General features: G+C 48.8%; 1 protein-coding gene and 1 non-coding gene across 3 annotated transcripts in view; both read right to left on the bottom strand.

Moving 5' to 3' along the window:
• Positions 1-5406, bottom strand: part of FAM3D (FAM3 metabolism regulating signaling molecule D) — a 517653-nt gene extending 512247 nt beyond the window's left edge. Inside the window, exon 1 of one of the 2 annotated variants that reach the window (XM_085624738.1) lies at positions 5139-5406. The gene's annotated coding sequence lies outside the window, so the exon portion shown is untranslated. The remainder of the gene's footprint in view (positions 1-5138) is intronic. The other variant, XM_085624737.1, reaches the window with a different exon arrangement.
• Positions 5407-8879: 3473 nt separating this feature from the next.
• On the bottom strand, positions 8880-8986 carry LOC146797623 (U6 spliceosomal RNA). Its single transcript, XR_014969345.1, has one exon. It is a non-coding gene; the product is annotated as a U6 spliceosomal RNA (small nuclear RNA).
• Positions 8987-16702: the final 7716 nt, after the last annotated feature.

The following is a 16702-nucleotide window of genomic DNA, read 5'->3' as shown; positions in this document are numbered from 1 at the left end:
CTTATTGCCATCAAGCAATTGATGTTATCCCTTCTTTTTTGGTGACACCTGCCTGCGCCTAGCTGGGTGTCCAGAATGCCGCAATATTCATTGACATCAGTGGAAGACTAGCCCTGGAGAAAATATGGCCATTCCTCTTCATCTCAAAAGAGAGCGCTGAAGACTTAGGCCCTCATGACTCCTGTGTCAGTGTCCTGTACATTTCAGTGGGTCCAGGTAATGGGGTTACTGAGCCCATCGTAATTTCAAGTCTTTGTTTTTCACGCAAGACTAGCAGCCGAAATCTGTGTGTATAAAAGATTGAGGGAAAACATGTGAAAATAACTCCAGAAACACTGATATTCTATAGTAAAGAATAGGCAACTTTTCTGGATACTTCACTATACATAAATACCCACACCCATGTGGGTATGTCACTATGGTAAACTATATGGAAAAGTAAAAAAGTTTACTCAACTTCAAACGCGTTTGTAAAAAGATTTTTTAAGTAAAATATTAATTTTTTAAAATATTTTTTACATGTAGAACAAAGAAAAAAAAGCTAAAGCGCTAATAACTACATTTCAAAGTAAAACTGTAATTGTTTAAAATATATTAAATGACATTAAATTGCTTCTCCCAAGGTTACATAAACAAATTCTCACCTAAAGTAAAAACAATTCTTTTTTTATGACAAATTCATAGATATTTAAAGTGCTGAATAGACTAAATGTATTCTTCTTGAATAAAAATGTATTTTATATTAATTTTTAAATACAAAAATGTATTAAAATATTTTATAATTAAAATAAAATATGTAATATTTTTGTAATTAAATTACATTTATTTATATTTTTAACTATTGACCTTAACTTAATTTTATGTAACATTATTTCCTATGGCGATTTACTTTACGGCCCTAACTCCGTTGACTTCTATGGGAGGGTGTTGCAGTACAAGTGGTTGGCCATGTGTGATGCTGGAATTACTCCAGCTCTGAGATGAAGTACTTTACTGCTGTTTTGGGTCTCTTTTCTGGCTGTAGTGACTTTATATGTGTGATTTGTGAATAGGAATAGGCTTACTCTTTTGTGGGTGGATAGATGTTCCCTTCCTAAACCCTCCTTCGCCCTCCCTTAGCTCCTCCTTACTCCTCCCTATTCCCCTCATCTTTAGTAGTATGTATTTATGATTGTCCAGCCACTTCTCTCTGTCCCTCCCACATTTTCTACTGAAACATGTACTTATGCGTGAGAAGACTCCACACTCGGGCAGAGATATCTGCATAGAAAGAATAGGAGAGGTGGAGGCGTAAACTCTGCACGTAGGTTTGTGAATGGCATTTTGTACTATTTTGTAGTACGTTTTGTGCTAGTACAAAACAAACTACAAAATACAGTTACTGAAAAAAATTGACCTCAGCGTGATGTTAAATTTAGCATAATCACTAACTGCTTGACCTAAAAACTTAGCCTAGTAATTCAACTTGTCTAGATCACCCAGACTCCTTAATTCCTTAATATCCATCACCTCTATAATTTAGGGATCACAATGACGTTATAAGAAAGGTTCAACTGTGGAAGAAAGGGAATAGGGAAAAAACCTTCCCACATAAATCAAACACTGTCATGAGATGTTCACATTCCCTACAATGTTCTCTAATAGGTTTCCAGGTTAGTACTTTACATTCATAGGACGTACAAAATGCAAAATGATAAGTGTGACCAGTGACATGCAAGTAGCCTATCAAAGGAACCGATCATTTTGTGGTCATGTGTGGCATTTGGAAGCCACAACAGAGCTTTAGGAGGAGCATTACGGTTGGCATATACTCTTTAATAGCAATTCTCACTCTCTTTACTCTGAATAGTTGGATCACATTTTGTTTTGGAGTTTCTACACACATCATTTTCTCATGCTATATCTAGTCCACAAACAAACATGCAGCCCACAATAGTCATCTGGTAGTCTCCAGGGGACATCAGCTCAACCCACTAGAACACAAGCCCCATGCAGATCCATCCAACAGCCCCCAGGCAGCTTCTTAATTACTACAATCTTACCAACAATAGAAAATGACAATCACTAGGATGTCAGAGCCAGCGATCCTCAGATGTCCCAAATTACAATCAAATTACCATCAAAGGTTCTGGAGGATCCTACCAGCCATGAGGATGTCCGGAAGTGATTTGGAGACCTAGGTTTGAAGTTGTTCAAATTCATGACGCCTACCAAAGTGCTTCCATCTTTGCTTCATTTTCATTGTGGAGATGTTAATGGTAGTATGGAGGGCTTTGGAACAACATGAACACTGACTGAGGAGGAGCTGGGGAAGTGTCAAGATAGCCTTAGAGATCTAAAATATACATTCATGATTTTCGCTTTGAAACTTTTTTGCCAAATTGATCTAAAAAGTTGGAAGAATTTGGTAGGAATAGCTTCTGGTGGCTAAGCCCATTTTTCTCAGGAAAACTATAACTGTGGCTGTGTTATGCCTGAGTCTGGCTACGCAACATGGTCATTGTTTGATAAATTACTCCAGCGCATGCAGAGTAGCACATGCAGTGAGCAGCCAAATAAATGAGGATCGAGATTTCATGCAGACTTCAGCCTCCTGGGCAATAGATAAATGTTTGTTGGACAGAATCAAATAAAATACAGTAGGTCCCAGAGGCATTAAGAAACTCAGCCTTTACATGATGTGCAGTTTCCCCACTACTATGAATCTCTGTAGATCAAAAGAACCACATTTTGGTTGGCAGAATTAACTCTCTGACAAGTCCTATCGCTCATAGGCCAACCAAAGGACGCCTGCACTGACTTTTTCCATGGGCACTCTTGACTTTGAATTTCTCTGGTGCAATTCCATCTGCCCCTGTGTGAACCGCTAAGACATTTGCCTTTTTTAATCCTATTTTTGGTTCTCCATTATGGACCGAAGTGTGCATACCAGCCTCAGGTCACAAGTGCTTCCCTTAATAATTACTACCATAACCTATATGCAAAGAGATAATAGTAAAATTACTCTGGACTGAAGCAATTGGCTTATTTACTGCGCATATAAATTGTTATTAAAATTGCAATTTAATAATATGTTTGGCATGTAGCCGATAGTTTCTGGCACATTTCTGCTACCAATTACATGCATTGCAAACGGAGACTGTTTTATTAGCATTTAAGTTCTTCCTGTGGCATCTCTTACGAATAGGAACATGAATGGGTGTATCCACTGTGATGAACCAATCACATTTGCAGGTATTTAAGGTGAGATTTTCCTTCTGAATTAAATGTTAACCCTTCAGTCATCTCTGACATGCATTGCCAAATCTGGCTCTGAACTTAATTAATAATACTGAAATTGGGGTATCTTTGTGTTAAATAACTTCTTGGGAATGTGGTAGCTCTTCTTTTTTTTAGCCCTGCCCAAGATTAGTCATTAAGCCTTAATCACACAGGTGATTAATGTATTCCCTTTACTAGGCACAGGTCAGCCCTGTTGGCTCCAACACATTGTTTCCCTTTCCTTTTGAATAACTGGAAATACAGAGTGGGGATCAGCAGTCATTTTCAACACACCTATAAGAATAATAGTATGAAACACAAGTCAATTTTAGAGCTCTGCTTGAAAGAAAACAAAAAGGAAGCAGGCAACTCTGGGTAGTTCCCAAGTTTAGGTAGAGAGCTGCTCCTTTCTATGGAGTTCCCTACAACACCACCAACACTCTGAATCTGCTCACACAAATGCCTGCTGGTCTAGCAAAGTTTTCAAGTCCAGTCCAAGCTAGAAAGAGACAAAGCCTTTTTTTTTATTTTTACAGCAAAGTCATAAAGTAGAGGATTAGCTCGTGCCATCCAGCCAAGCTGAAAAAAATGACAAAACCCTTTAACCACTCCAGGCACAGTATTTCAACTTTAGATCCATAAAAATAACAGAAATGTTACTTGATAGTTTGCAAGCACTGGTTATTGCAACGCATTCCTGTCAAAAAATATGCAGATTAACTAAATCATAGAAAATGGCATTCATAGTGAAACATGTATGGTGTTAATTATGTTAGAAGGTAACACAGTTTGTCATGATCAAGGATCGGCATTAACATACATGTTAAGCACAGGATGTTGCAAAGGAGACAGGGAGCCATATATATATCATGCTCCAAGTACAAAGTACAGCACTCGCGGAGACTCTTTACCTAGATTTTATTAGGTAAAAATGGCACACTAGACGCGTTTTGGTGACTGCCTATCTCAATACTATATATGTGTATGTGTGTGTGTGAGCGTGCGTGCGTGCGTGAGTGTTGTGTGCGTGTGTGTATATATATATATACATACACACACACACTCAAATACATATATCCTATATATATATATATATATATATATATATATATAAAGAATTTAATCGCCTAATGACGACCACCAAACCGATCTGCCAAGCTTTACTATTGTCAGGGCGACTAGGATTATGTGCCATGGAGGACCAAATTGTGTGGCAAGGTTATTTTATTTTCGCAGAAAAGAGCAGCACATTGTCTTATTTTTGGGGGACATTTACAAACCACTCGGCCTTCTGCGTCATTGATAATGTTGTCACTAAAGTTCCTTGAGTGCATTATTGGATCATATTACATGCATAACACTGCACGTCAACTGTTAAATGCACCATTTACCACATTCGCCGTCTTCCACTAAGAATAATCACTATAAAACGTATTGTCTTCTGGAATTATACCTGAGTTATCAAAAAAGCGAAAAAATAAATAAATAAATAGATAAATAAATACACCGTCAAAAAAACATGTAAGTTCACCAAAGTAAAGTTTCTTTCTGCATGTCACAAAATGTCGTTGGGGTTTAGGAGGACAGGCTTGAAGAAAAACTATGGAGGTATAACCCCCAAAGGACCCGCGTCTGTTCCTAGTCGCCATTGGCACTCGCCCAAATGTGACAATGCAATTTCAAAAGTAACCCCTTCTCCCAAGTGGCAACATTCCTTCTCTGCTGACGCTTTAACCCCAGACCGCGAGCCTCTGCCGCAGAGCAGCTGTCATCGGCGCTTTCCTGCTCAGTAATGCTGTACGGTAAGAGAGTTCTGACAAAGTTGCAGCTCGTTTTCTGATGCGTTCTAGAAATTTGCTTCAGCAAACCAGTCTTACCTTGGATCTGTGTTATGTTACCCTGTGGCACGGGGGACCAGCCTGCGTGTGGGGAGTAAGGACGTGCCCCACGTTACCTCAGCGCGCCGCGGCTGCCGTGCCTAGTGTGTGTACCGCCCGCGTGCAGGTGCAATGGGTCATTCGGTTGTCAGGGTGATGAAGGGCTGGGCTCACGGCGACAGCCTGCGAAGCCGGAATGATGTGCTCGCGCAGCACACCTGTAATTGACTCTGCTCTGCGGCTGTTCAGCTCCACCCGCTTAATGGCCACTGGTTCCTGGAGCGATGTCTCAATAAGGGTTGCTCAATGCCTTTGTCGACTGCACAAGCTGCGGTTACAGCCAGGTGACAAGGTGTTTGTTGCATGACAGTCTATGTGCCCTGTACGTTGTTATGCACATATATTGACTTGAACCTTTGACTGTTTTATCTCAAGCTAGTATTTGTACCTGATCAAGTTCAGTGGCAGTCGGGGAGCGTTTAGTATTCATTCATGACTTAGTAGTTCGGCTTGCAGTAGAACTAGTTTGACGTGGTTTGGATGTCAGCTCGTGCTCAACCCACAGGTTGGAGTGCCCTGCCCCAGGGAGTAGGCACGCGCACTTCCGCATTGCGTGAAGCATCATCTGAAAAAGGACAGAGGCCAGACTTTCCCTGAAAGTGTGACCTCTTGCCGAACCAACAGGTAAGGCGGCATCTAAGCTCCTCCTAAACCTTGCTCCTCTAAAGATGTTTTGCATGTTTCGCACCAACAGTATGCAGTTTTTCCTCTTTTTTGGCGGTTTGCGTAGGTTGGTAAATGGGGCGGGCCCACGCTTTTCTCCATAGCTCAGAGAAGAGGCCGAGCGGCAGGTAAGCGCATATCCAGACTGCTTTTTTTTAAAGAGTTAATGCCCCGATTACTTACCGGTAATCTTCATTACTCCGAGTATAGTCTTCCTCGCCACATGACTAACAAAGTGAGCTTCAGCTCCACACCAGAACCCTCCAAAGCAAAAAAAAATCAGCCTCCCATGCCTCCCATCCCCTCCCAATATGGCCGACCCAGTACACCCATGACCTCTATAAGAGGCGGGCCGGCCCAACCCATCAGCCTGAAACTACCAAGCCAAAACATGAAGCCGATAGCCAGACAGGGAGGGAGGGATGGGAACTCATGTGGCGAGGAAGACTATACTCGGAGTAATGAAGATTACCGGTAAGTAATCGGGGCATTACCTCCTCGTTAGTCTTCCTCGCCACATGACTAACAAAGTGAGCACATACCAAAGCCAGGCGGCTTCATGGAAACTCACAAGGAACCAATGGACCAGAAGGGAAACCCACGAGAAAGGGCAAACCCAACAGCCCAACGAGCGGAGAAACCACCCAAGAGAGAGGCACCCACGGGCAGGAGGAACCAGCCCAGGACAGAAAAACACCGGAAGGGCCGAAAACCCGGACCCCCCCAGACAAGAGGTGCCGCCAGAAAATCCGCCCACCAAGGAAAAAAGGAGGACAGAGAAAGCAAGGCACCAGACCACACGGTACCAAAAGGCAACTGAAAACAGGCCCACAAACAAAAAGCAGCAAGCTGTGCCAAAACGCCAAGACCGCCCAACGGACAGCCCAAAGCGAGGGGGGACCCAAACGGCCCAGGAGCCACCGGAGCCCCACAGGGAAAGAAGAAACAGAGGGCAGCCACACCACAGAGACCCAACAAAAAAGGCCACAGCAGCAAGGGACCCAGGCCGACCAAAGCCCAGTCACGCGCACGATGGACCACCAACAGCGAGAGAGACGAACCACCCCCAAACCAAGGACCGAGGGGAGAAGAAAACAAAAGCCACCAGAGCCGGAGGCTAACAGGGGCAGATGCAAAAGGACCGACAGGAGCCGCAAGAACGGGAGGAGGCACAGAAAAGGAAACCAGCACCCCACCCGAACATCAAAACGAAAGGCACCCAAGCCCCACCAGCAATGAGAGACAGGAGGGACAAGGACCACAGCCGCCCAACGGAACCCCGGACGGGAACGCGACAGCAACGAGAGAGCCCAGACCGGCGCAAGGCAAAGTGCCCCCGTCAGCAAGTCCACCGAAGAAGATCAAGGCCAAGCCCCAAACAGGAAAGCAACCACCCACCAGGGGACCCAAGCACAGAAGCACCACGGACCCGGAAGGAAGGGGAAAGCTGAACGTACGAGCAACACAGCCCAGTGCAGAGGACAAGCAAAACGCCCCAGCAACAGTCCACAAGGGAGCCGACGAGGCAAGCACACGGGAGGCAAAACCAACCAACCCCGGGACACAAGTAATACCAAAGGTAAAACATTTCCGAAACTTACTGAAGGAAATACCATAAATTACACTCTAGACCGAGCAAACAGTGACATTGCAAGACCAGGGAATGAACACCCAACCTTCAGAGTAAGAGACTAAGACATTAACCAGTTAGGCCAGAGTGACTCCTTAAAGCCCACAAGGCCAATAGCAACACAAACCAACCCCCAGGACCGCCCCAGCCGAAAAACGGAGATCCAACAGGGATCGGAGCGAACACAGGGGCAAGGCCACAGGCCGCAAGCCACCAAAGGCGAGAAAGACAGAAGAGCCGGACGGAACGAGGCCGAGAAAACCCAGGGAAAAAAACCCGAGCCGGAAGGACCCCGCACCCCCTTCAAAAGAAGGAACGCTGCACGAAAAATGCGTGTCAACCCCGCGCAGGGGCCACACCAAACCACACAGAAGTGTTCCAACGATAGGAGAAGAGCCGCCGAAGCGAGCACACCAGGGGCAAAGAAGAACAGGAGCAAATCCACACAGGGAGCGTCGAGCCCCAACGGGAAAGAGAACCTGGGAAAACCATCAGCCCAGGCGAGCCCCACCAGCAGGAGAAACATCCCGGCCGAGCCAACAGGCCCAGGCGCGAAACAGCCCAGGGACCCTGGCAGAGAATGACCGAGGCAAGAGCCCCAAGAAGCCCCCGCGAGGCAGGGGCAAAACCAAGCCAGGAAACGGCCAACAGAAGGCCCACCCGGCAGAGTAAAAATAAGTGCAGAAGAGCCCAACGGAACTACTCAGGTCAATCACCCCGTACAAGGAAGCAAGCAGCAAGGACAAGAAACCACAGCTGCAAAGCGCAAACAATCACCTGCAAGGCACTCCAGGCACCAGAGGCCGACGGGAAGAACAAGCAAGCAAGAGCCCAGTCACATGGTGACGTGCAACACAGCTGTGTGGCAAGAAACGTACGGATGAGGCCTGCACAAGGGAACAGGGACCAAAACCACCGGACACCAAAGCACCCCACATCACACCAGCGTAAAAAAACACCCACACCAGAGCCCATGGAAGGACTCAGGAGAAGCGAACACGCAACGAAGAGGAGGAAGGTGCAAGGGACGCGCACCAAGTCAAGGAGCAGGAGGAGGACGGAACACCACCGCAGCAGCCCGAGGAAGGCAAGCCAACTGGCAACAACCGGAGTAGAACAGGCAAACAGAATCCCAGCAGTCAAGCCAGCGTGCACAGCTCCCTAAAATCCCGAAGGCCACAGCAACCAGTACAGACCAAGGACAACAGCGGGGATCCGGCAGGTACAGGGGAACCCAGGAAGGAAGGCGAAACCCGGGAACGGGTCCCCCCGGCGAACAGCCCAACACCAGGGCCACAGCACCAAGCACGGCAAGGCAGAAGAAGAAACCGTGCCGAAACCCAAGAAAGAACCAGGGACCGAACCAGGGTCCCACAGACAACGCTCAGAAACATAGGGAACGCATCGCGGAGGGGCGTGTCACCCAAGCGCAGGGGCCATGCCAATCCTCTTTGCATCGTACCAAATTTAGAACATGTGCCACCGAAGCGAGCACTCCCAACTGAGCAACTACAGCCAGGTGGTCCGCTAACCAGGAACCAACCAGCCCGCACCCGAGAAAAGACGAAAACAGGGGCTACAGGGAGGAACGGCCGCAGGACCAACGCGACAAGAAGAGAACCCAGGGAATTGAGGAGCCAAAAAAGGAGGCGCTGCCACAGAAAATCACAGAAAGAAGAGTCTGAAATTTAGCCAACATATGACATGTAGACAGTGATTGCGGGACACGAACCCATGTCCTGTGAGATCCAATATAACCACAGGCACAAGACTTACCATAGAGCCATAGCACCCGGTCAATACGGAACGTCACACGAAGCCGCGCAGGGGCCAGGGGAAATCCACAGTAACGAACCCAGCCACCCATTCCCCGCCGCCCGCACGCAAACAATGAAAGGCGGGCGGCAAAGGCAATGGTACAAGAGACGCGACGACCCGGCACCGAGTCCAGGGAAACACAGAAGGGGACCGGAAAGACCGGCCCCCACGCAAACCCCCCCCACCCTGAAAACCCACGGCTCGCTAAAGCAGAGCCTAACCGGCACCAAGGAAGCCGCAACCGCCACACACACCGGGGGCAACAAGCAGGGGAAACAAACAAGGTCCAAGCCCCAAGGGTCCGCTAGAGCAGGACCTCCAACCCGAGACCCACGTACCCGCAACAGCAGGCACCATGAACCTGACGCACTCAGGAGAGACAGAGCCGACAGGCGAACCGAGGCACACAGCGACAAGGACGACCAACGAATGCCAGTAATCCATATAATAGGAGACAAACACAGCAGCCAAGAGGGCAGAGCGACTACCACCTTTCAAGAAGTGAGCGAGGCCTAGGTCCTGAAACCCTGGAGAGACAGGAGAAAACCAAAGCGGACACAAAAGTGGCGCATACAAGCAGTCAAGGTGGTCCCAACACGCAAAATACCAGCATAGAACAGCAGTGCAAACAAGAATGGCACTACACATACCCGAGGAAGCGCACCCACGCAGCGCAAAGGAGGCAGCCCGGCCACCGGACCCCCCGCACCTGATGAAAACAGCCCCGAGCACGCACAGAGACCGAAGTCGTGGGAGCCAGGCCCCGCCCCTCAGAGGCGGACCAGAGAACGCCTGCCGGAAACCAGGAGGAGAAGCCCCAATCAACGGAGCCACGGAGTCCAGAAACCCGCGAAACTCCCGAGCAGACCCTGGTAGGAGCGGCCAACCGAAGAATGCACCAGCCCCTGCACCCGAAGGTAAGTGGGGGAGACCGGGAAACGGGAGCGCGGACGCCCACAATTGCAGCGAAATATAGGGAACCGCAGGGAAGCGGGGAAAGCGCAGGGAACACCGCCTGACAGCAGGCAGCAACCTCCACAGAGACGGGCCGGGACAGTGCAATTTCCTCCACGAATCGCTGTCTGTGCGAGTGGAATCCCATGGGGGACCTACACGGATCAAGGGAGAAAGTTCAAAAACTCGATCACGCAGCCAAGCAGAGCCGCCTCCCGCGCCGAAGCGGGAGGCGCACGCCGCAAATCGCGGAACGGGGCCAAAATCAGCCACGAGAACCCCCCGCCCGAGCTAGAGACCCGGGGGAGGCACGGACAACCCCCCACAGCTGCCGCCCGCACATCAAGGAAAGGCGGACGGCGGATACCGGCAAAAAGCACAAAGGGAGTGCTCGTAGAAGGGGGGCTGTCACAGGCGAGGCACAGAAGGCACGAAGCCACACAAACGCCCCCCAGGGAAACACAGAAAGGGGCATGGAAACAACAGCCCCCACGCATCCCCGCCCCCCCTGAAAAACCCACGGCTCGCTAAAGCAGAGCCAAACCGGCATGAAGGAGGAAGTAAAGGAAACCCAAACCAACCTCCACACCAGGGGCCAACAGCAGGGGAAAACAAACAGAGTCCAAGCCCCTAGGGTCCGCTAGAGCAGGACCTCCAACCTGAGACCCACGTACCTGCTACAGCAGGCACCACTTACCTGACGCATCTGGAGAGACGTGCGCAGAACAAAAAAAACAGGCTGATGGGTTGGGCCGGCCCGCCTCTTATAGAGGTCATGGGTGTACTGGGCCGGCCATATTGGGAGGGGATGGGAGGCATGGGAGGCTGATTTTTTTTGCTTTGGAGGGTTCTGGTGTGGAGCTGAAGCTCACTTTGTTAGTCATGTGGCGAGGAAGACTAACGAGGAGGTAATGCTTTTAGTGCCAGTGCTCATAGGCAATCGAGAGAGATGGCTTTCAATTGTAATCTTATATAAACTTCACTAGAAGCCATTAGCCACGATAAGCACCCTTTTAACACCTTGGTCGGTTCTTTCAGTGAGTCGGCTCTGGCAATAGTTCATCAAGCCAGAGAGATAAACATATTTTTGTTTCCTGTTCACCTGTTCCATGGTATCAGGATACAGGATGTACTACCTTCTTCCTGCAGCCCATGGCAGGTTTGGCTAAAACTACGAAAAGGGAAAGTGAAGGGACAGATGAGCTTATAGGCAGGAAAGAGCCCAGCCAAAGTGCAATGTGTGAGGGAGAGAGTAGGTCAACCAGAAGAAATAGTGGCGAGCCAGGGGACGGTGAGGGGAACCTGACAGATGGGCGCCAGCCAATTGAGAAGTAAAGTAAATCAAGAGATTGCAATCTAAGGCACAATACTTCAGCGGCGAACTCTAGGTTCCACACCTCGTGCCTGTTTCATCAAATAGGGAGTCCTCTGCACTGAGTGTCCGGCACCAGCCATTACGTGGTGCCTCTGTGTTCCAGATCCTGAAAGTGTAATTACGAGTGGGAGTGCACCAGGCAAAAGAAGTCCAAGGCAATCTTGTAATATGTAAAGTCTTTATTTTGAATTGATTTTTTTCAGATAGTAATGACAAACTTCATCTTAACCAACGCGTTTCGTTCTCCTTGGAGTACTTCATCAGGGCGTAAGTTATGACTTAGCAAAATCTTGATGTCAGCAAGTGGATCGGTTTAACCGAACTAAAGGCTCCAGTGTGACGTGCTGGACACAAATTGGGTAAGCAGTGCCGAAAGCCAAGAGTCGTGGGGAAAGCAAAAATCAATTCAAAATAAAGACTTTACATATTACAAGATTGCCTTGGACTTCTTTTGCCTGGTGCACACCCACTCGTAATTAAACCAAGAGATTGGATAACTGAACCAAGGATGAGCAAGAGCTGGAGTAGGGTTAGCCGAAGGGAGAACGGGTAATGAAACTTAAGACTGGCAGTGAACCAGGGTGATGGAAGGTGAACTAGAGGAGAAGGGTAGCTGAACCAGTGGAGAGAGGAGATGAAAACTGGAGAGATAATTCATGATAGAGAGGATGTGAACAGTGGTAGCTGTAAAGCAGGACAGGGGAGGGGACAGGTGAACCAAGTCAGAGAACAGGCTTACCCAAGGACAGCAGTGATGAAACAGAGGAAAGAGTAGGCGGACCAGTGGGCAGAGACGTTTGGAGAAGAGTGTGGACCCGGGAAGAGAGCATGTGAGCTAGTGTATATAGCATGTGGATCACGTGGCCGAGGTGCCTCAAACCAGGAAAAGAGGAAGAGCTAGTGGGGGATCGATTAGTGGTTCAGGCATATATCAAGTGAACAAAGAAAGAGGAAAAGTGAACCCAGGGGCAGAGAAGGTGAACAAAGGTCAGGCGGGACCATCGTGAAACAAGAGCAAGAGGAACTGAACCAGAGTAGATGGTAGGCAGACCAGTGTTGAGAAGAGGACTACTTAAGTCAACCCCTGTACTTTCAAGATTTGTCTCTTTTGAATTACTTGCACCTCTTATGTAATTTCTTGTCCATTACAAAACAATATATCTCTCCTAGGATTCAGATGCAGCATCTGATCAGTGTGAACATTTAACATCACTACTATCTGCTCACACCCCACGCCCTAATCTCCCCCATCTTCACCTCACATCCTGGGCACCACTGCCCCGTCTGTGTGAAAACGATTGTATGCTGTAACCCTATCATATTGTTTTGTCTTGTATGAACAAGCAGAAATCACTCTACTGTTTCAACATGCTACCAGTGGTTCCAGCACAACAATAATGTACGTTACATGTACCCCTTGTTAACAGATGTAGCACTTCCGGGAGGGGGACGGAGTGCTAAGCAAACAAATGAATAGGAAGAGACAAATAAAAAAGGGAGTTTTAAACATGGGGAAAGTGGAAGAGAACTTGAGGAAGGGGTATATGAACTGTAGGGCAAGTAGGTCAGGGATAGGAAACATGAACCAGTGGAGAAGGGGTGGTTGCAGCTGTGATAGAGGATGTGCCATAGGAGAGAATAGGTGAAACATAGGATAGGGGTTATCAACCAAGGGAGAAAGGTAAACAGCAGAAAGGAGGGGTCTAACAAGGCTGCATGAGAGATGAATTAATCGAAAGTGAAAGATAACCAGATCAGGAGAGAAAGATGTGAAAAAAGCAAGGGAGAATGTGAACTAGGGTAGACGCCTATAGAACTAGGGGAGACGTCAGGTAGAGCTAAGCAAGTGAATGGTGAAACACAGGAGAAAAGAGGTCTGCTTGAGGAATGAAGAGCAGCATCAGGTTTTAGGGGAGGCGGACCAAAGAAGACTAGAAGGCACTGGCTGTCAGGGTGTAAAAGGCACTCCTTGGTCTCTGTCCTCTTGTTTCCGGTGTCTTGCTCCACAGTGATGCAGAGGTGGTTTGCCAGTATACCACCAGCTGGGTAGGACACTGCAGAAATTGCATAGAGAGGGGGTTGGACCAGCCTTAGCCACAGATGCCTGGGATAGGCCAGTTGATGTCCACCTTCAGCTGTTCATATACAATGGCACCATGGTAGTGTGTTTCATCTCGGGTATAGTGGAACACCACAGGGCATGCGGTGAGGGCAATAGTTGCAGCACTCAATCCCTCCATGTTGGTGCTGGGACCACCCATTTTGAAGTAAGCTATGCAATATGGTGGTTTTGATTCCGTAACCTACTGTAAGCTGCCATTTCAATATGGCTGCCAGCTCTTTCTGGATATACATTTTTTCTGTCATGTATTTACCATATAAATTGCCGTCCTTCCAAATGAGTCCATCCCAAATGATTTTGGTGCATGTTCCAGGTCGGGTTCTTCAACCTGCGCTCTAAATATTTTGTCACTGCCATTTTTGCGGGTTAGTGGGTTTCATAATTATATTCATACAATTAGTAATCTATAATTAGAAAAAAATCTGTTTTGACTTTACATGGAAGACTCAACCCATTGTAAATGAAGGCAGAGCTAGTTGGGTGAACCCTCGAAATGGCCATAAAAATGTTGTATTCTATAAAACAGGATCAGCTCAATGGAGAACATGCTTTAGACATTGCAAGTTACAGGACTTAACCTTTAGCTCAGTGCTTTTGGCTACTTCAGGAAAGAGATGAGACCAATGGGTGCCACAACAGACAAATGGAGTGATATGACAGTAGAGAAGGTTAGAAGTCAGCATTACAGGCAAACCTATACACATAGGGGCCGATTCCAATCCTGGAAAAAGGCTGTACGAATCGTTGTACGGAGCGTTTTCTCCGCACGACTCGTACCCGATAAACTTTCCGTACAACCTAGGAAGTACCATTCGTACAGAAAGCCTATTTCCGTACGTTTCGTACAAAAGCCCGTACGGGTCAAAAAAACCCAACGATTCTGATCCGGAACAGCTTGTACGCGACGTCCGGACGTATTCAAGCAGCGGTTTCTGGCCCAGCAAGCACGATTCGTCCCTACGTCACTCCGTACGGCTCTTTTTTACGGGAGCCAAACACAGCCAGAAAAGCAGAGTCCTACGCGAACCGCTACGCAACGGAGCCCCGGTACGCGATGTACACGCCATGAACCCCATCGTACGTGTCATCCCGGTCCTCCTAGCCTACGACCTGGTGCACCGGACCCGACGCACACGCCACAGAAGGTGAGAACAACACCCAGGGGCCAGGGTGGGGGTGAGGGGCAAGAAACATACCCCATACCCAAATCCAAACCTATAATATGGAGCCCATACATCACCACCAGGGTCTGGTCACTTGGGGGGGCGTGGCCAGCAACCCCTGTGTACCGCAACAACGGAAGTGGACGTGTATGGTGCATTGCACACGTACCCCTATGGCACCAGTACAATAGTGATACGGACCGTACACACGCAATGAATGCGTGGGTACGGTGCGTTTCACACGTACCCCTGCGGCACCAGTACAATAGTGATACGGACCGTACACACGCAATGAATGCATGCGTACGGTGCGTTTCACACGTACCCCTACGGCACCAATAGAACAGTGATACGAACCGTACACACGCAATGAATGCGGGTGTATGGTGCGTTTCACACGTACCCCTACGGCACCAGTAGAACAGTGATACGGACCGTACACACGCAATGAACGCGGGTGTACGATGCGTTTCACACGTACCCGTACGGCACCAGTACAATAGTGATACGGACAGTACACATGCAATGTATGCGTGGTTACGGTGCGTTTCACACTTACCTGTACGGCACCAGTAGAATAGTGATACGGACTGTACACACGCAATGAAAGCGTGTGTACGGTGCGTTTCACACGTACACCTACGGCACCAGTACAATAGTGATACGATGCGTACACACGCAATGAATGCGGGGGTACGGTGTGTTTCACCCATACCCCTGCGGCACCAGTATATTTGAGATACGAGGCGTACACACGCCACAAATGTGGGGTTACGGTCTGGCCCTGCATGTTACCTTCATATTGGTGTGTGTGTAGGTCCAGGCCAGCAGTGTACTGCTCCAAGGGGGTGGGTGGGGGGTGCAGAAGATTCCCAGCAGAGGCCAGCCATATGGGGGTGGCTGCAGATGAATACCAGCAGTGGACAAACATATAGGGGTGGGTGCAGATGAATACCAGCAGTGTTCATACATATGGGGGTGGGTGCATATGATTCTCAGCAGTGGACAGGGACATGGCGGTGGGTGCAGAGGACTCCCAGCAGAGTCCAGACATATGGGGGTGGGTGCAGAGGACTCCCAGCAGTGGACAGAGACATGGGGGTGGGTGCAGAGGACTCCCAGCAGTGTCCAGAGATATGGGGGTGGGTACAGAGGACTCCCAGCAGTGGACAGAGATATGGGGGTGGGTGCAGAGGACTCCCAGCAGTGGACAGAGACATGGGTATGGGTGCATATGACAACCATCAGTGGCCTGCAATATGAGGGGTGGGTGCATATGACTCCCAGCAGTGGACAGAGACATGGGGGTGGGTGCAGAGGACTCCCAGCAGTGGACAGAGACATGTGGGTGGGTGCATATGACTACCAGCAGTGGCATGCAATATGAGGGGTGGGTGCAGAGGACTCCCAGCAGTGGACAGAGACATGGGGGTGGGTGCAGAGGACTCCCAGAAGTGGACAGAGACATGGGGGTGGGTGCAGAGGACTCCCAGCAGTGTCCAGACATATGGGGGTGGGTGCAGAGGACTCCCAGCAGTGGACAGAGACATGGGGGTGGGTGCAGAGGACTCCCAGTAGTGGACAGAGACATGGGGTGGGTGCATATGACTACCAGCAGTGGACAGAGAAATGGGGGTGGGTGCATATGACTCCCAGCAGTGGACAGAGACATGGGGGTGGATGCATATGACTCCCAGCAGTGGCATGCAATATGAGGGGTGGGTGCAGAGGACTCCCAGCAGTGGACAGAGACATGGGGGTGGGTGCAGAGGACTCCCA

The sequence above is a fragment of the Triturus cristatus genome, chromosome 9, assembly GCF_964204655.1.
Source record: "Triturus cristatus chromosome 9, aTriCri1.1, whole genome shotgun sequence".
Lineage (NCBI taxonomy): Eukaryota > Metazoa > Chordata > Amphibia > Caudata > Salamandridae > Triturus > Triturus cristatus.
Note: the sequence above shows the minus strand (reverse complement) of the source record. Positions and strands in the feature narration are given on the sequence as shown.